Here is a 19,059-nt window from a genome sequence, read left to right on the forward strand (position 1 = left end):
AATAAAATGTAGTTTCTGCCGTGAAGCAGGTGACTTTGGGGGAGGAGATGGCCAAGAGAGTAGCTAAGCATTATGATAGCGGGCCACGCTGGCTGTCGTGGGGGCACAGAAATGTTTCTGGTAGTAGAGTAAACAGCAGCTGGGCCCAGATCACCATTGGGTTTGAACCCTGACTTTGCCACTCTTGGCTGTGTAGCCTTCAACCAAGTTACTTGACCTTTTTGTGCTTCATTCTTTTCATCCGTAAAATAAGGGTAAATAATGAGTTAATATTTATAAAGCCCTTAGTACAATGCCTGCCTCATAGTAAGTGTAGCATTGCAGTGTGTAAAATAAGTAAAACAGAGAGGGTGGGTAGGAATTAACCAGCTGAAGTGAGCTTTGCTTGGGATGGGAGTCCGGGAGATAGAATAGTTCTAGCAGAGGGGATTGCATGTGTAAAAGGAGTCAGCAATGATCATCTTGGAACTGCCAAAAGAGCAGAAAGGGGGCAGCAATGAGAGAAGGAACTGGAGAAGCAGGCAGGACCATACTATACAGTATAAAAGCACAGCAATTATTGCATTATCAGATTCATGTTTCTATAATATTTACATGGAAGATACATTGGGAAGGGGGTTAGTCTGGAGACAAGGAGACCAGTCAGAGGCTATTGACGTAGTTCTGATAGAAAATCACTGAGGCCTTGCACTGAGAGTATTGGTAGTGGGGGTGGAGAGAAAGAGAATTGATTAAAGAGCTGTTAGGATTTGGTGACTGAATGTGTGGGATAAGGATGAGAGGGGAGTCAGATGTGCTTCCCAGGTGTCTGGCTTATTTGACAGGTAATGCTGAAGCAGAGACCACAGGAGATAAGAACAGATTAGGGTAGAGGTGGATCAGGCAGATGGGTTTCCTTTTAGGTATTTTGAGTGTGTGGCAGTGTCTGTAGGACAGTTAGAAGAACTTCCCCAATAGGCCTTTGCCTGTTCAGAAGGTCTAGAGGTCAGGAGAGAGGTCTCAGCTGGAGAAATAGGTTTGGGAGCCCTATTTAAATGCACATGAGTTGAACTCATGGGAGTGTGTGAGATTACAACAAGAAGAGGAATACAGAAAGAACAGAATAGAGCTTAGGATAGATTCCTGGTGATCCCTAATTTGAAGGGTGGACAGTAGCATAAAAACATAGGAAATAGACTGAAAAGGAATGCCCAGAAATGAGGAAAACTGGGAGAAGGTGTTGTCATAGAAACCAAGACAGGAGAAACTTTCAAGAGAGAGAGAGTGGTCAACCATGTCAAATCCTGCAGAGATGTTGGGTAGGATGAGGACAGAAAAGTGTCCATTGAATTTAGCAACAAAGAGGTCATTATTGATTCTGGCCAGAGAGGCTTCCAGGGGGTAATAAGGAGTGGCAGCCAGATTGCAGGAGGTTGAAGAGTGAATGGGAGGAGAGGAAGTCAGGCTTGTCTGTAAAGGAAAATCAAGACATGGGGCAGCGGAAAGGGGAGTGTGGGGTTATAGCTGTCTGTGTCATAAGTGGCATCTTCATTGCAAAGTGAAAAGGCTATTAAAAATAGATAGATGTTAGGAAGATGTAATTTTATTTCAGGGAGAAAATGTACAGAAAATATCCACCCCGCCCCACCCCCTTGAATGCAATAGCATACAAAAGTTTACCTTTTTGCTCTAGCTTATGTGGTTTGCTTTGCCTCTTTTCACTGAGGAAATGCCTTTCTTATTATTTTCCTAGTTATAAGATTCATGCATAACTAATGATAAAGTGGTTTGCAGGTATTATTTGTCACAGAAATGAGTAGTAAAAATGACATAAGAACTGTTGTTCTGTCCTTTTTGGGGCACCATAGCTCTGTCGAAGGAAGAGAGGGAGGAAGCATTTGAAAAGTTTTCTGTTTTGTTTTTGGGGTTTTTTTGGGGGGAGGGACTGTGCTTGAATGCTAGTGTACTCCCTCATTTGAGAAATAATTTCTTTCTCATTTGAGAAAGAAATAAGACTTACACGAGAAACAAATAGGAAACAATACTGACCTATGTTTGATAAGGCACTTGATTTGGGGGTACTGGGAGGGCGATCCTTTTGTTTGTTTGGCAATCCTGTTTTGAAGATGGGGGTTGTTAGTGATATGGTCTGCAGGTTTGCTCCCGGTCTTGAGCTGAACCGCTGGGATACTATGAACACGTCATTTTGCTTATTTCTGCTTGCCCTTCCTCCCTTCCTCCCTCCCTTCCTTCCTTCTTCCATGTGTAGTATGGTAACAATAACAATAGTAATACTCTCTTTAGGAAAGGCTGGTGGAAAAAATTTCTAAATAATTAACGGAATGGTTGTACCATATTTCTAAGTCATTATCCATTGGCTTGTTACCAGGACGTGACCACTTAATGGGGAGAGACTATTTTTTAAGGGTACTTTTTATTTTCTAGATTTTTCCATTTCATGTTGCTATTTTAAAATTATAAGTGATTGACAAATGCCCCTTATATTTAATATATAGTAATATATTAAGAGAAATAATATGTGGAGGGATAGAAGGAAGTTTAAGCATTAGATTAGCCATTGCTTTCTGTTTTATATCAATTTAGGTTCCCCTACTTCAACATGTCAGTCAATTTAAAATACCTGTGAGCAGGACCCTGACTGACATTAAAGGAAAACTTACACGATGAGTATCGCCCTGAGATGGTCAACTGCAGAACTGTCATTTTTTAAAGAGCTCTTTGGCTCTGGCACAGCTTCCTTGGCACTTGCTAAGTTTAGACTCTGGGATGGGCCAATTTGAATATATGGAAGGATATAGGGAATGCTTTTATCTTACTTTGTAGCCTCAGAGGATGTTTCCTAAGACAAAAGTCCATCTTCAATGGACAAGGTTCAGAGAGCCTCATTAATTCTCTACAGCAGTTGATTCTCTCAAGGCTTAGCGCCACTAAAGCCACCCAACTTGAGAGCTATTGGACTAGAAGGGCTACGCAGTAGTAGTGTTGTTTCAATTAGGATGCAATATACACAGAATCATGGAATAATAGCGTTGGAAGGGACTGTACAAGTCATCTACTCCATCCTTCCCCAGTGTAGGAACCCCTTCTCTAAGAATTTGTGACCATTTTCACTAAGAGGTTAAACTGTCACAGGTGTGAGGAAGTGTACCCCATAATGAGCCAAATGTACCTCTCTGTTAAAATATTCATTGCTTGTCCTGCTCTCTAGAACGCCACCCTATTTTCATGAGAGTCTTTCGATACTCGAAGGGCAACTTCTGGCTTTTCTAAGTCTTTATATTTTTAGACTAAGAATTTCTATTTTGCACAACCACTTATTTTTTTAACATGATCTTCAGAATTTTAACACTCTTTTCTACCAAATCTGTCATCCATTCAAGAGGTGTGTCTTGCCCAGGGTCCAGCTTAACAGACTATTATATCTGTGCATCTGAACCTTCTATCTGCTTACTGACACCTAATTATGGAGGGGGTGAAAGAGGACAGCGCAATGCCTGAAGTCATTGGTTGGATTAGAATTACGTAATTGGCTCATGGTAAAGCACTTTATGGCTATTGGAAATCACCTTTTTCATTTGAAATGTTAGCAACTTGGGTCTTCTCAAATCTGTACCCGGCAGCTGATTTTTAGTTTGTTGTAAGATAAATGAACTTCTTTATATTTCTATATGCCAAATGTCATTTGAATTCGAATAATACTGGTTTTAAATATTTTTATGCCAATCAAAATCAATTCAAATTTCTATTCACCATCCAGATTATTAACTAATCTTCCTGCTCTGGCTATTGGAAAAGTAACCAAAAAGTTGGCTTTTTAAACCTTTTTCCAAGTTGTTGATACAGTTTTCAAATAGGTTAGATCTAAACACACCATTCTGGGGGTTTGTACTAAGGCATGTTGATATCCATCCACTAACTTGGCTGATTGTTCTTAATCTTGCCTGTAAGGATCTTCCGGGGTCTTAGTTGAATGCCGTCTTGAAATCAAGAGGTACTCTGTGGCATTCTTTTAATGATGGCCTGATTGTTTTGTCCAAAGGAAAAAAACGTATATGGGATGAATTTGGCATACTTTTATTTAATAATATGTAATTTGTGGGGAGGTATTATCATTATACTTTTTGGGGTTATAATTTTACCTAATCTTTTACCTTTAAAAAAAATCTGAACAAAGCCTATACTCATATCCATTCTCCTGGCATCTCCCTGCTTGTTGGGATGCCTCAAAGTTTCTAATTTTGATTCTGCGCACTCACCCTCACACTCTTTCAATACCCTGGAATGTAGTTGGTCTAGGTTTGCAAACTTGAATCCACCTGAAGTGACTTCATGCTGTTTTCTTATCTTCCGCCTTAGATGGGCTTTGAGTCTTTCTTTTTGATTCCTGTTTTGCCCTTCCCGGAGAGAAAATTAAATCAGAGCAAAAAAGGAATTGATATGTACTACCTTCTTCCTGTCACCCTTTGTTATTACCGGTACATTGCATGCCCTGGACACTTGTCCTGTAACATTCTTGTTTATCTTCTTCTTCCAAACAACCTCATGTAACCTTTATCCTTTTCTTTCTTTCTTCTTGCAAACCTGAGAATTCTGGAATTTAGCCTAACTATAAACAGGAAGGTTGGATTCTTGAAAATCGCTGTTGCTATTCAGATCTTTCCACGCAGAGGTGGTTTGCCATACAGCGTGGTTTTGTCAGACGACAGCACATGTTTGCGTGTGGGCGCGTGCATGGGAGCCTGTAGCTGTAAATCTGGTGGGCATATTAGATGGAGCTAAAAAGGAATTGAAGATTATAAGTTATCTCTACTGGCTGTCGAATATTTCCTGTCAATTAAACATTCGCAAAACCCAAGTATAGTATTATGATCCACTCATAACCATTATGAGACTGGCACGTCTCCACATAGCAGTAGCCAGGGCAGAGGCTACTGTATGGCCCTGGCATGAGTCATAATAAACTGGGGTCCCCCTGGACATAATGAACAGTAATATAATGTTGTACTTATTCTCCTAGCATTATGAAGCAGCAAGCCAAATTGAGTTTCTAGATAAATTTTGACATGTGGGTCTTATTCCTAAAGAAAAAGAGCTATTGTTGCTCTGGCTTGGATCCAGGATTCTGCAGAAATCCACATGGTGGCTTATTGTTGTACTACAAAAAGGTACTACAAGTATTTTTTATGAAAGAGAACAAATTGCTAAGTTCAATTAGTCCTTTGGGGCAGATGTGGGATTTTCTTTTCAGTCTGGCTGCTGGATCCTACGTGAGCTATTGTCTGACTCACACAGGCGCAGTCTTAAAGGCCTAGGAGCCGCAAGACCACTATGGGAGCTTCTGCTTGATGGTGGAAGGATCAAGCAGCCGTCTTCTTCATAGCAATGAAATGTGATGTTAACATCACTTAAAAAAAAAAATCAGCCATAAAGAGGTTGTGGCAGAATCTAAACAAATTTAGGCCTTTTGACTGACAGCCTGAGAACTTCCACTTGACATTTGTGAGTAGAGGCGGTTTGAGGAGTTGTGTAAGAATAATTAGTTCAAGGATGCTTTTAATTAAAAAATGTAAGATAAACAGAAAACATACATGTTAAAACATCTCAGTTGACACTGTCTCTTATGCTTATAACATGGATTAGTAAATGTGTATTTAAATGTTGGGCCATGATCTGTAAATATTTCTTAGGGAGACAAGATTCTAAGTTAATCATCTAGGGGTAGCAGAAAGCAGAACCAAAGTGTCAGTGTATGGCCAAAGGCAGAAGCTTAAACCTTATGGGACTGCTACCATAGGGACCAGTATTCCAGAAGAACTTCTGCTATGAGTGCTTCCAGTTGACCAATAGAGTCCCATGGGGTTTGTAAAGAGTATTCTCAGTATGGAATTATTGGGATGACGTGAGGAGGAACAGACATTTTCCTGTAGCCCTTTTAGTAGTACCGGCTCAAGCTTGGGTATCCAAAGAACTCTGAGATTGTCCTAATTAACATTATTAATTCAGCCCTTCTGACAGGTTTATGTGACATATGCAAACAACCATCCTTCCGTGGCAGGTTAAAATGCCCTCCGTTGGACCACAGAGCCATGGGCGACCTCTACTTGGACATGAGGTTTGCTGAGCAGGAATACTCATATTTCTGCCCTAAGCACTGCACAGACCAACAGCTAGCAATTGTAATGGAAAAATTAAGTTCATTCAAGAGTCTTGAAACATCTTGCTTCTTTCTCTCTCACGTAAATCTTTGTTGTAAAATCCAGGAAAGTGTACAACCCACACAGTTTTGAGTAACAGCATCTGAGCAAGCGCCCTGATGGAAGTGGGGTCCCATTTGGCGGAAGCTGAATTTAGGTCTCAGCTTGTTTTCTGGAAGGAAAAGATCGCTGTTAGACAGAGGCAGACATGCAAGGGAAGAAAATGGAAAGAAGACAGGAGAGACTTTCCCATGTTAGGTCTCTTCATAGTTATGCCTGCTGTCCTGGCACAACCCTGGTAGTACAACTCGGGGCAGAATCCACAATTTGGGGGCCAGCCCAGGCATTCACTGTTTCTTCAGCAGCACAGCCCTAGAAGCTGGTTTCAAAGTTGATGGTCAGTGCCCTCTGTGGACCTAGAGTTAGCCATTCAGGTGTTTATTGACTGCTTACTTAGTACTGAGGAAACTGCTGTGACAAAATGCCATTCCTGTCCCCATGGAGTACAAGCAAGTCCCGGAGAGGTTAATTGTTACTTGGAACTGATAACGGTTGTTGTTAGAGCTTATAATAAGGAGGTCTAACTTTACCCTGGTGGGGCTGGGGTGGTCAAGGAATGCATTTCTGAGGAAGTGATAGTTGAGCATAAATATAAGGATACACCGGAGTTAGAGGCAAAATAAAAGGTGGGGGGCAGAATGTTCTAGGCAGTGGGAAGAGCATATGCAAAGTCTCTGAGGTAGCAAGGAATGTGGTATTGAAGAAATGAAAAGTCTAAAAAGGCCAGCCTGGCCAGAGCAGATGAGCAAAACAGGAGAGGAAGGAAGAAAGTACCAGACTTTGCAGAGCCTCATGGGCCGTGGCAGGGGTTTTGGCCTTTCCCTGAAGAGCAGTGGGAAGGCATTGAAGGTGCAAAGCTGGGGGAATGACACACATAGCCTGGCACTTTGGAAAGAACCCGCAGGTGACAGAGTGTACAAATGACTAGGGCTGGGATGGGGTGTGGCTCCGAGAGGCCCGGGGGGAGGCCACTGCAGAAGCCTGACAGAAAATGGGAACAAGGGACAAGGCAGTGGAAGAGATAGACAGGAGAGAAGTGGCAGCACCGAAGATGTATTTATAAGGTGGAATGGTCAGGTCTTGGCTTAGACATCATGATGGCGGTCGAATCGCCAGTCTTTTGGGCCGTCTCAGCGTTTCACCTGCCCACTCTGGACACCTTACCTCCATCTCTGGGTTGTTTATTTAGATTAATGCTAGACAGGGAGAGCCCCAAACCAAGTAGGTGTTCTGAGAGACTCTGCCTCATGAATAAAAATCATACTCTCCTGTGATTTTTATTCATGGAACAATTGTACCTGGAGACAACTCAATAGGAAAACTATTAATCACTGGTGATAATACCATCTCACTGCTTCAAAATAAATGTTTTTCATTTCCACAAGTTCTAAGTTCAGTTACTTGCAATATTTCTGCCTACATAGCAAAGGTCGATAAATCAAGATGCAAATATCATAGGCTTCTTACAGCTTATTATAGGAATGGGGATTTTCTTGGAGTTATTTCACTAAATTTTCATATGTAATCAAATGGAATATATTTATGCCAAATGATTTCGAGTCATTTTATTTTTTCCTATTTTAAAAATGAGTTTTGTTTAATAAATTTACATTTCACGTTATGTAGTATTACTGTTGTTACTTTCCCTCAGTGGTTCTGTAAAGTCCCTTTCAACTCTCAAATTCTATGATTTTTCCCGCCTCTCTTATCTCTCATTCCATCTCTCCCTCTGTTTTCCATCTCTCTTTCTTTGTGGCTGTAGCAGCTGGCATGATAGATGTGGATGAGAATTTTCAAGGAGTGTAGTTATCAAGGGAAGCTAGACCTCAGTCATTGCCAGTCCTCTTTCCTCAATTTCCTCTGTGCATTAGCTTCAAGTGCAGGCATTACTCATTTAGTCCTCAAATAAAATGCTCTTTGTTGCAATGACATTTTTCCCCCTGGTATAAGGCAAAATGGCATATCAGTCTGATAATGTGAATTTCATAACAATTGGCAGACTTTATTTGTGTGGGGAGTTTTTATAGTTGGTGTACAGTTGTATTGGTTACCTTGTTCTAAAGTTGCCATTTGGATCAAGGAGGATTTTATAGGATATTAATTTAGAATTATTTTTTTCCTCTAAATACCAAATTCATAGAGATGCTACATGGTTAATTTTTGTTTCTTTTTTAACTGGATAAGCCCCATATCGGGTATTTCATAAAGCCAGGATAAATGTATTTAAGAGAAAATATCCATCTTATGAGTAATATTTTCCCCAAGTACAATGAGACCCATTTAAAGGAATACCTGAAATAAAAATAATCCTAATGATAGATCTAATGCATCAGACCCATTGAGTTTCTTTAAACCTTATTCAATAAATGCCTGATTAATAAATAATCCTGTTAAATGAATAAAACCCCAGTGGGCCAAATGGAGACATACAAAGCAATCATGATCAGACTTGTTATGGGAGAATGATAGATGAATAAATCTACTGTGCAATTAATTTATGACTGAATTATGATGAAATCCCTGTGGCAATGCTAAATCTGTTAGAGCAATAGATTTATCATCTTCTTTCGAACAACTGCATTTCAGGAATTTAACGAAATATTATTATCTGAATCTCCTTGTATCTATTTATTTAGATGGGGGTAGACAGTTGCTTCTGTGCAGTCAGAACTAAGTAAATGTTCATTGTTTTTGGTAATAACCACAGCAGGAGCCGTCTATGATGGGAACTACTAATGCTAACAGCTCTTCTTATCTGCTTCTACTTCTTCAAACTTGACCAAAGTTGCCTAATTTTTTTAGATTGCTTGGTGCAAATAATTACACTTTTTAAAAGCTTAAAAGCAGACCAAAAAAACAAGCCACAGGCTATTTTGAAAACCATCTGTGGGACTGTATAATGTGGTCCCACTTAGCTTATAGAAGCACAAATTTGGGGGTCCTGTTTTGAGAAGATCATAGGATCTTCTCAAAGGAAAAGATTGATAGGATATCAGTCCTATCAGTTGAGAGTGATAGGATATCAGAGTCTTGCATATTTTATCTTCTAAAGACAGCCTATAGTACTCTAGTGTTATTGTCCTTTTAGACAGGCACTGACTGATACAAAATAAAAATAAAAAATATTTAGAGCTAAAGGATAGATAATCTGAAGGTTATGAGTGCTTAAATTCAGAGCATGTTGGCAAAGTTAAAAGAGACTTTAGGATCAAAACCCAAACTGTTTAGTGCAACTTTCCTTTGTGTTGGGGGAACCAGAGCTGATGTTTTAAATGAAGTCCTTTTTACCAATGTAAGTGGATTTAAGAGAGAGATCTGAATAAAAAGGTAGATTGGTAAATTAATATAGAAAGATGGGAACTCCTTGTAAAGAATGTGTCAGACTCTAAGGTATCCACTAAGCATCCCCCTTCCTGGTGACCAGCTATATCGAAATCTGGGAGATCTGAGTATTTCTGTAAAGATGCTGAACATAGCAAAGGTACAGATGGTGGGGTAGGTCTTCAGTAGATGAGAACAGATGAGATCAAGGACATAGAGAGGGGATAGGCAGCAGCAAAAGAAGACACAGGAAGTCTGAGCCAAGAAAGAGAGGAGATATGGGATATGGTGCTCAGTGGCTTCTTGTATTTCGATAACTTGGGAAGAAGTCATTTGCTTAAAATTAAGGGGCAGAGACAAGTTTGAATGGTAAAATATATTTATTGTGAGAAAAATAGAAAGCTTATTGGATTTCATGAGGATCCAGTGCGAATGTAATCACTGATCGAAGTTAATGATTTTGTGACTTGCATTGGTAATATTCATCAGCCATAGGAGCAGGGGAGAAGATTGTTGTTGGTGAGATTACCTAGGTCTGAGAGGTAGCAGGTTAGGACTAGTGAGAGAAGGGAATCAAGGATAATAGTAAGTGCTCCATTGAAGCTAGTGAGTGCTTTTGATTTGTTCAGAAACAACCTCACTTGCACAATTTAAAAATGCAACTCAAAAGATAATCATTGACACTTAAACCACTCCACATTTTCAGTAGTCATCAGAACCAAAACAAGAATATTGCAAAGAACATGCATTCATTCAGTTTCTATGGAAAGGATGCTGGTGTTCAATACTGGACCTGTTTTCAAGAAGTTTATTTCTAAAAGATATATTTTCTTGGGCCATTTATTAACACCTTTTCTCCAAAGGTGTATTCAAACATGAAATATTTTCTGTAAGCACTCTGGTGAAATGATTCCCCAGAGCAGGTGAATCACTTAGATGCTGGTTGTACCAGGGAAATGCCATGCTTTTTAACACCAAGGAGTTGTAATGACGAAAGTAGTGAAACATTTTCTAAAGATTTTATTTATTTATTTCTAGAGAGAGGGTAAGGGAAGGAGAAAGAAAGGGAGAGAAACATCAACGTGTGAGAAAAACGTCCATCGGTGGCCTCTAGCATGCCACCTGGGGACATGGCCCACAACCCAGGCACGTGTCCCATCATACCAGCGACTTCCGGTTTGCAGTGTAACACCCAGCCCACTGAACCACACCAGTCAGGGCAGTACTGAAACTTTCTGAATGCCTCATTTTTTATTATAGCTTTATATAAATTCAGCATATGAATAATGCTTGAAAGTAAATTAACATTGTTAAAAAAGGCTATGCAAGAATATAAAGTACTTAACATTTATGAGACCATTTATTAAAGAAAATGCCATTACATAATAATGAGGCTACTAATTTCATATGGAAATAATACTGTATTAATTTGATGTATTCATCCTAACAGTGAACATGATATTTTAAATTTTGCTGTCACATAATTATGCTGCGACTTCATGTAATGTTACACTGTCACCTAGAAAAACTCTTCTTTGAGTGTAGATCTGTGATCTTCAGCTTTAGATGGCAGATTGTAATGTGTCACTGAGGTATTTTTAAGTGAAGAGGTGTGAAAAACTCCTGGCTGAGTCATAAAGCTGAGAATTTTTCTTCCCTAATCTTCTACCTGTAGCAAGGCGCTCTAGAATAGCACTGGCTTTTAGCAAAGAACTGAAACACCTTCCTAGTTCTGCAAGGCAAATTGGGTAATGGGTGTGATGTTAGGTTTGGAATGAGAAGATATCTTAAGGTTGTGAGTCATGGTCTGTATAATTGTTGCTTAAAAAAAATGAGACATTCAAAGGGAAAGTGAGAAAGGATTTGAAGACCAAATAATTCTGTACTAGTCAGCCAATAATAACATTATAATAATAAATAACTGTTTGATAAAGGCCTCTTAACTCCTTGATTCTGCTAAGGAGTATGTTTCTGTAATGAAAATGAGCACATATATATTTTTTTACATTGAGTGAATTTAATCTTTAAAAATATGAATTACAAGATTAAAAGCTGCAGCACCCTTTCTTTTTTCTTACTCTGATTAAAGGCATCATCTGGGTTTTTTTTCCTGTATCTTAAAAGTAGAATGTTTACATTCAGATCTTGGTGTAGAATCAATGGCAGAGCTGTACCTCTGACCCTTGGCTCATGGTGGAATCATTAAATGGACCTCCTTGGATCTCTCCCCTAGGGGAGTTGACCATGTTCAGGGTGTTCTTGCCAAATAGCTGGAACTCATAGTGCATGAGCTGCTCCCAAAAGCCATTGTTGGGCTGGATGATGGGCTGGCATGACTTGGTCCATGTGTGGGCATCCAGGAACACAGCTTGGTACTTCCTGACTTAGGTGAGGCAGGATGCAGCTGGGTGACTCACACCAGCTGCACAGTGGAGCAGTGTGTGGCCCTGCTTCATCTCCATGCTGTGGATGTGGTCAGCAATGGGGTCAAAGAAGTCGCAGAGAAATGAGATGGATGTGTCAGCCGCAGGCACCTGTATATGCTGAATGTCCTCATATGAGGTGTTCACCAGCTGCACAGAGACATTGATGGCTGTGGTGATCTGGTTGATGGAGAGCTTCAGTTTGTTGCTGGAGGCCATGCCACTTCGATACACAGGCTGCTGGTGATCTGTGGGAGGCGGCTGTCCCAGGGCTGTCGGAATTGAACTGGGAAGGTGCATGGAAATGCTGTCAGCAGGCTGGTGGGTCAGTGGCCAGTGAGGGATCAAGGCTGCATCTCTCTGCCAGGCTGTGTCCATGGAAAACCTGTTACCCGCCCCACAATCACGTGGGGGCCACAGCAGTGCTAGCCGAGAAGTCAGGTAGCTCAGTGCTCAGCCCACTCCACTGGCCCAGCCTATCTCCATGGCAATGCACTGGGCAGCAGCACAGTGGCCTCCAGGGACAATCCTGCCACATTCCCAAAATGAACACATATTAAAGCAACTGATTAAAAAGTACAAGAGTAGATTCATTGGTGCATTGGAATAAATAATGCCTGAAACTTTACTCCCTGGTGGAAGTGAAACCAAAATACAAAACTACATCTTTGGCTGAAGTTTGCTAACATTTCGGGAAGTAGGTTGAAGTGACAGTGGGTAATGCTGAATAGCAGACGTATTTCTTGCCGTGATATTTTACAGCTGTCACTGGCAGTGTGTTTTCTTAGACTGATATCAGCTGCTACTTATACACTTACAATTTGTGGTCAGATTAGGGTGGAAGGTTGTGGTACCCATATATATAAAATAATATAATAATGTTCTATTTTGGGGGGGAACAAATTTGTTACATGAAATGTCAGATGAGTCATTTTGCTCATGTCAGATATTTGAAAGTAATGGAAAGATGCCAACATGGAAGCCCAGTAATTCATGCACTGGTGTAATGGAGCAAATGAAATGCAAAGCTCTTGTGCAGGTCCAATTTCAGCACCAAACGCGTACCTGTCAGTCAGCAAAATTGTCCCTGAATAAAAATGAACCCCATCTGAGAGGCAGAGCATTTTAATACACATCATATTCTTTGCCTCTATTGCGCGGTAGAAGCTGCTTGGAAAGAAAGAGAATACAGCTGAAAAAGACATTTAACAGCAACCCCTGAGCATGCTGAAAATCCTGCTCGCACTACTGCCCACAAAGGGCTTTTGGTTCGCCCTTTCTCTCCGGAGCTATTGACAAACTCTTTAGTTGCTCCCCCCCTCCCCTCTGTATCTCTTATCTACACAAAAAGGTGGCTGATTTGCCCTAAACTGAGAGATTTGGCCACTCAGGGATGTGGAGACCAAGTTTTAGACAGGTAACTTCATTGCTGTTTGGATGCAGCTGGGGGATGTTTTTATGGAAGTGACAATTAAAAAATGTGTGTCACAGAAATCAAAAGTCAGACATACCCTCGTAGAAGTGATTATTACGGCCCAAAGTGACTGCCGTTCTTTTGAAAAGCCTTTCATTTTGGAATCGGTTCCCACTTTTCTATAGGAGCAACCTCTTACAGAAATGAGGTGTCCTCGTTTGTTTGTTGTTTTTTTTTAGGCCCAATTGCTCGCGGCTTTTAGAAAGCAAATGGGAAAGTTAGGAATCTGTGTGCTTCAGTGCCCACACGCCCCGGGCTTCTTGAGCCCCACCGCTCGGAGTCATGACTCGTTCTACCTTGGAAATACCTGTTTTCCATTTCTGTGTTTTAAGACTCTTAAGCGCTTATAGGAACCCAAGCAGCTATTGAAAACCAGTAATGACTAGATCTAAATGTTAATGATTGCGAATGCACTAGCAATCAGAGCTCAAAAATATAATAAAATAAAGTGTGCTGTATTAGCAACGATAATAATTAAATCAAGCCAAGGTGCTCTGCACTTACAACTGCACTGATGCTTGAAAAATTGTGAGTCTGGGGAAAATTTACATAAGTCCTCTTGAAATGATACACGTGGAAAAAGGAAAGAAAGAAAACCATGGTCACGGGACTGAGTTTATTTTAATCCCGTGGTTCAAATGGCCCTAGAAATAATCATACTTGTATCAATCTATATCGCATGACTTTTGTAAGATGCGAAAATAGTGTTTTTCACAAAATTGTCACTTATTATTGTTCATTTAGGGCCACTAACATAGAAAAATTTCTCAGCTACAGTGTCAGAAGAATAGGGACAATTTGATGTTTTCTTTTGATGCTGTTTGTTGATATCTAGACCACTGTAGCTTGATTGCCTAACATTAAACCTATAATAACAGTGCAATCATAGCAGTATCATCATGAATGTTGTTACAATGGAAACAACATTTACACGGCTTCAGAATGGTAATTATCAAACTTTTTGTCATGAGGCGCTTATTTGCCAGCATTGATCTGCCCCGGTCAGTTGTTAGCTCTTCTCATCTGAGGTGTATTGATTGTATAATCAGTAGATAGAGGCTGTGGGCGGATGAAACGCCGTGTTGTTGGGCAAATTATCGGCTGCTTGCCTGTTGACCTGGACCCTGCTGGTTATACCTCAGACACTGGTGGGATTATTACTCATTTCAGTGACCCTGCTTTGCGACAGAGCGCTCTGGATTATTATACAAGATAAATGCCATCCTGCTTGCTGTGGTCGTGCCTGGCTACACAGATGGCGGAGGATAACTGGTCCCAAAACCAGGCAGCATGTTTCAGATGAGAATAAAAAGAGGCATTTTCCAAAGACTTACCTTTTCTGTATCCGTCTCTCCATTTGAATGTAATAATAAGGAGCCGATGTGTATCTAGCTGATGATGATAATGAGAGCTTACGTGTTCGTGGCACTTTATCACGTCCTAAGGGCTGTGACGGTCAGGTAATATTCTTGTTTTACCAGTGGGAACACAGAGGCATAGATTAAGCTAGCCAAATGGGCTAAAATGGCATGGACAATGAGCCTCAGAACTAGGTATTAATTCTATTTCCCTTGAATGTAAGTAGAGATGTTTCTGTTCTATTGCTCTGCTTTATGAGGTTATCTTACCTGGCCTGTAAATATGTGTGTACTGAAAACTCGAATGTTTCATCCAGCTAGATGAAGGAAAAAAAAAAAGACCTTAATGTTATTTAAATAAATTATCACATTGGGTAACTTGGGAGACTATTTGGGCCATTAACTATTTATAGCATTACAAAGGTTAAGGTCTAACGTGGGACTATTTTAAAAGACAAAATTATTTTATATGAAGAGCAATGTGAATTTTATAGCTGGTAGTTGTTTACAATCTAGATGTTTCTAGTACATATTATTTATGTGGGAAACTTTTTGTCATGAGGCGCTTATTTGCCAGCATTGATCTGCCCCGGTCAGTCGCTAGCTCTTCTCATCTCTTACTTTCCTTAGTGTGGCTCCTCTTGCATTTTGGACCCATTCCACTCTTCTTAGGTGACTTCAGCATGGCATCGATGCTAACGCCTAGACCGGGCCTCTTTGACTCTATGTGGAAGCCTATTTTGATATTAAAGTCACCCAAACACACATTTTAAAAAATCTGAAAGTGTTCACAATGGCATATTCACCCTTTCTCTCAGAAAAGGGTATAAAAAGAGCATACTTTATTACCAGTGCAATGCTATAAAAATGTTAATGTTGTGGAACTGATAATCTGAACCGTAATTTAGATGAAGAGACATTTACCCACTGTTCTACATCTGTACATGCTCTCAGTTGTGCCTGGTAAACCTGCTCGCTCTTTCTCTCTCTCAACTACTCAACCATTGTATTGTGAAGGTCAGTGGTTAGCTGCGCATTGTACTTTAAAGGCATACTCACAGCAAGCAGTTCTATAAGCAAGTCCAGCCGCACCACTTCCTTCTTTGGTCTTAAGTTTTGCCACTGTTGAATCATGATTGGGCAATGATTTTTTCCTTCTTGAAAACTATTTTTTATATTCTTAGTTTTAAAAGACCAAAGGGCTGATCTCTTACCTAAAATGCCACAGGAGATGTATGTGAAGGTAATATGCAGAGGTGGCCAGGGTTGAGGTATTAGCATTCATATCTCTGTGAAACCCAAAGGAAACGGCTGTTTGAGTGTTCCTCTAGTCTTACCTAATCTAGGCAAATAGCTAAAAAGTGACTCCTAGTTTCTGGAATTTCAAGCCTTTCAAAATAAGCCTTAATTTGTGTATGTATTCCTTTCCTTTATCTATGGCTGCTGAAATACATACTGGCTACCAAAGTACTATTCAAGATAAAACAGTCACCTTTTTAAGACTTTCCTTCCAAAAGCTAAAACACAGATAATACTTATATAGTCATTATTTATCTACTGATTCTATTGTATTGTTACCTCCTCATGCCTGACCTGTTTTAATATTTCCTTCATTGCTTAATACTATGCTTTGTGTATTGATTCTAATATTAATTACAATGGACTTAACATTCAGCCAACAAGTATTTATTGAGTGCCTACTGTATATGAGACGTGGTGGGAGATACCAGATACAGCAGTCAGTGAAGACAAGACACACACAGCCCCTGCCCTCAGTGCTCGTGATGGAAAAGAGATGAAACAGACACTAAGAAACTAATTACATATGTAATTGTTAGGAATAAGGAAAAGGAAAATGTACTTTTTTCCCTTTGCCTAATCAATGGTGACTCTAAGAGAAAAATAGATAAGGGAAAATTTTGTAGAGAAAAGAAAGTTGGCCTATTATACCTTATTAACACTTTCGTAATTCCTTGTTCTTTTTAAAAACATATATCTTACTGATTATGCTATTTCAGTTGCCCCAGTTGTTCCCCCTTTGCCCCCTCCACCCGGTATTCCTATTCCCTCCAGCAGTCACCTCCCCTCCTTAGTTCATGTCCACGGGCCATTCATATAAGTACTTTGGCTTCCCTATTTCCTGTACTGTTCTTAACATCCCCCTATATGGTACCTACCATATTTGTACTTCTTAATCCCTCTACCTTACACCCTGTTCTTCCCCTTTCCCCTCCCAACTGATAACCCTCCAAATGATCTCCATATCTATGATTCTGTTCCTGTTCTGCTTGTTTCTTTAATTTGTTATTTAAATTCAATTATTGATAGTAGTGAATTTATTGCCATTTTAATATTCATAGTTTTGATCTTTTTCTTACATAATTTCTTTTAGCATTTCATATCATAGTGGCTTGGTGATGATGAACTCCTTTAGCTTTACCTTGTCTGGGAAGCACTTTATCTGCCCTTGAATTCTAAATAATAGCTTTGCTGGATAGAGTGATCTTGGATGTAGGTCATTGCTTTTCATCACTTTGAATGCTTCTTGCCAATCTCTTCTAGCCTCTAAGGTTTCTTTTGAGAAATCAGCTGATAGTCTTATGGGAAGTCCTTTGTAGGTAACTATCTGTTTTTCTATCACTGCTTTTAAGATTCTCTCTTTATTTTTAACCTTTGGCATTTGAATTATAATGTGTCTTGATGTGGTCCTGTTTGGGCCCAACTTGTTTGGGAGTCTCTGTGCTTCTTGGCCTTGTATGTCTATTTCCTTCATCAAATTAGGGAAGTTTTCTTTCATCATTTTTTCAAGTAAGTTTTCAGTTTCTCGCTCTTCTCTTCCCCTTCTGGCACCCCTATGATTTGGATGGTGGTATGTTTGAAGATGTCCCAGAGACTTCTTAGCCAGCCTCATTTTCATGAATTTTTTTTTCTTCTTGCTCTTCCAATTGAATGCTTATTTCTTCCTTATATTCCAAATCATTGATTTGATTCTTGGGTTCATCCCCTCATTGTTGGTTCCCTGTAAATTTTTCTTTATTTCACTTAATGTAAACTTCATTTCTACCTTGGTCTTTTTTATGCTGTTGCAATACCCAATGATTTCTTTGAGAATCCTGATAACCAGTGTTTTGAACTCTACATCTGATAGATTGTTTATCTCTATTTCATTTTGTTCTTTTTCTGGAGTTTTATTCAGTTCTTTCATTTGGGCCATATTTCTTTGTCTCCTCATTTTGGAATCCTCCCTGTGTTTTTTTTCTGTGTATTAGGTAGAGCTGCTTTGACTCCCTGCCTTAGTAGTATGGCCTATTGTAGAAAAGCACACCTGTAAGTTGTATGGAGTGGAGACATAGGTAATTTCCATGGCAGGGCAACCCATGTCACCACTATGTGGCTGTGTTTCGGGGAGGGCTCAGAGAGGGGAGAATGCTGCTGCCTGGCCTCTGGAGTTTTGTCCAGGAGGAAGCTGTCTCCCAGCACTCAACCTATTGCCACTCACTTCAATTTCTCCCTGTATGCCACTGGTACCCTCCCAGATGTTGCCCTGGTGCTGAATTCCAGAGTGTGTGAGTCTCTGTGAGTCCTAAGTCCATTGTGGGCCCTTTAAGAGGAGTCTCTTGAGAATTATGCAGTTTCTTCCACTACCCCAACCCCCACTGGTTTTACAGCCAGAAATTATGGGGACTTACCTTCCTGGCTCTGAAATCCTGGGTTGGGTAGTGTGATCTGGGACTGGGATTTCTCACTCCCAATTTATCCCTCCTAATTTTTATCCACCACACTGTGGATATGGGACTGCCTCTCCCACATTGCTGTGCCTCTCTGTGCTGTTTTTTCTGTGTCTCTGCACCTCTCCACACCTTTTTGTCTCTTCATGCCTCTCTGTACCTCTGTACCTCTCCGTACCTCTGTATCTCTCCATTGCCTCTCCACATCTCTACCCCTCCTACTCGTCTGGATGAATGTGGCTTCTTTAAGTCCTTGCTTGTCGCATTTCCATACAGCTTAATTTTCTGACAATTCTGGGTGATATCTGTCTTGTGGTGTAGTTGTAATTTTTGCTATAGTTGTGCAAGGAGGCCAGATGTGTTTACCTATGTCTCCATTCTGGCCAGAAGTCTTAATTCCTTGTTCTTATCTTTGGGTAAACTGACTGCCAGAAGTCCTGGAGGCTTTTGTATTTTTTAAATTAAAAATTGCCAATCTCTGAGCAACAATTCTTCCAATTA

The 19,059-nt window shown here is 40.1% G+C and overlaps 1 protein-coding gene and 1 pseudogene across 2 annotated transcripts in view; one reads left to right on the top strand and one right to left on the bottom strand.

The window, feature by feature from the left end:
* Positions 1-19,059, top strand: part of CAMKMT (calmodulin-lysine N-methyltransferase) — a 333,952-nt gene that overhangs the window by 171,805 nt on the left and 143,088 nt on the right. The window lies entirely within an intron of this gene.
* On the bottom strand, positions 11,732-12,376 carry LOC112297998 (dual specificity protein phosphatase 18-like; annotated as a pseudogene).

The sequence above is a fragment of the Desmodus rotundus genome, chromosome 5 (assembly GCF_022682495.2).
Source record: "Desmodus rotundus isolate HL8 chromosome 5, HLdesRot8A.1, whole genome shotgun sequence".
NCBI classification, from domain to species: domain Eukaryota; kingdom Metazoa; phylum Chordata; class Mammalia; order Chiroptera; family Phyllostomidae; genus Desmodus; species Desmodus rotundus.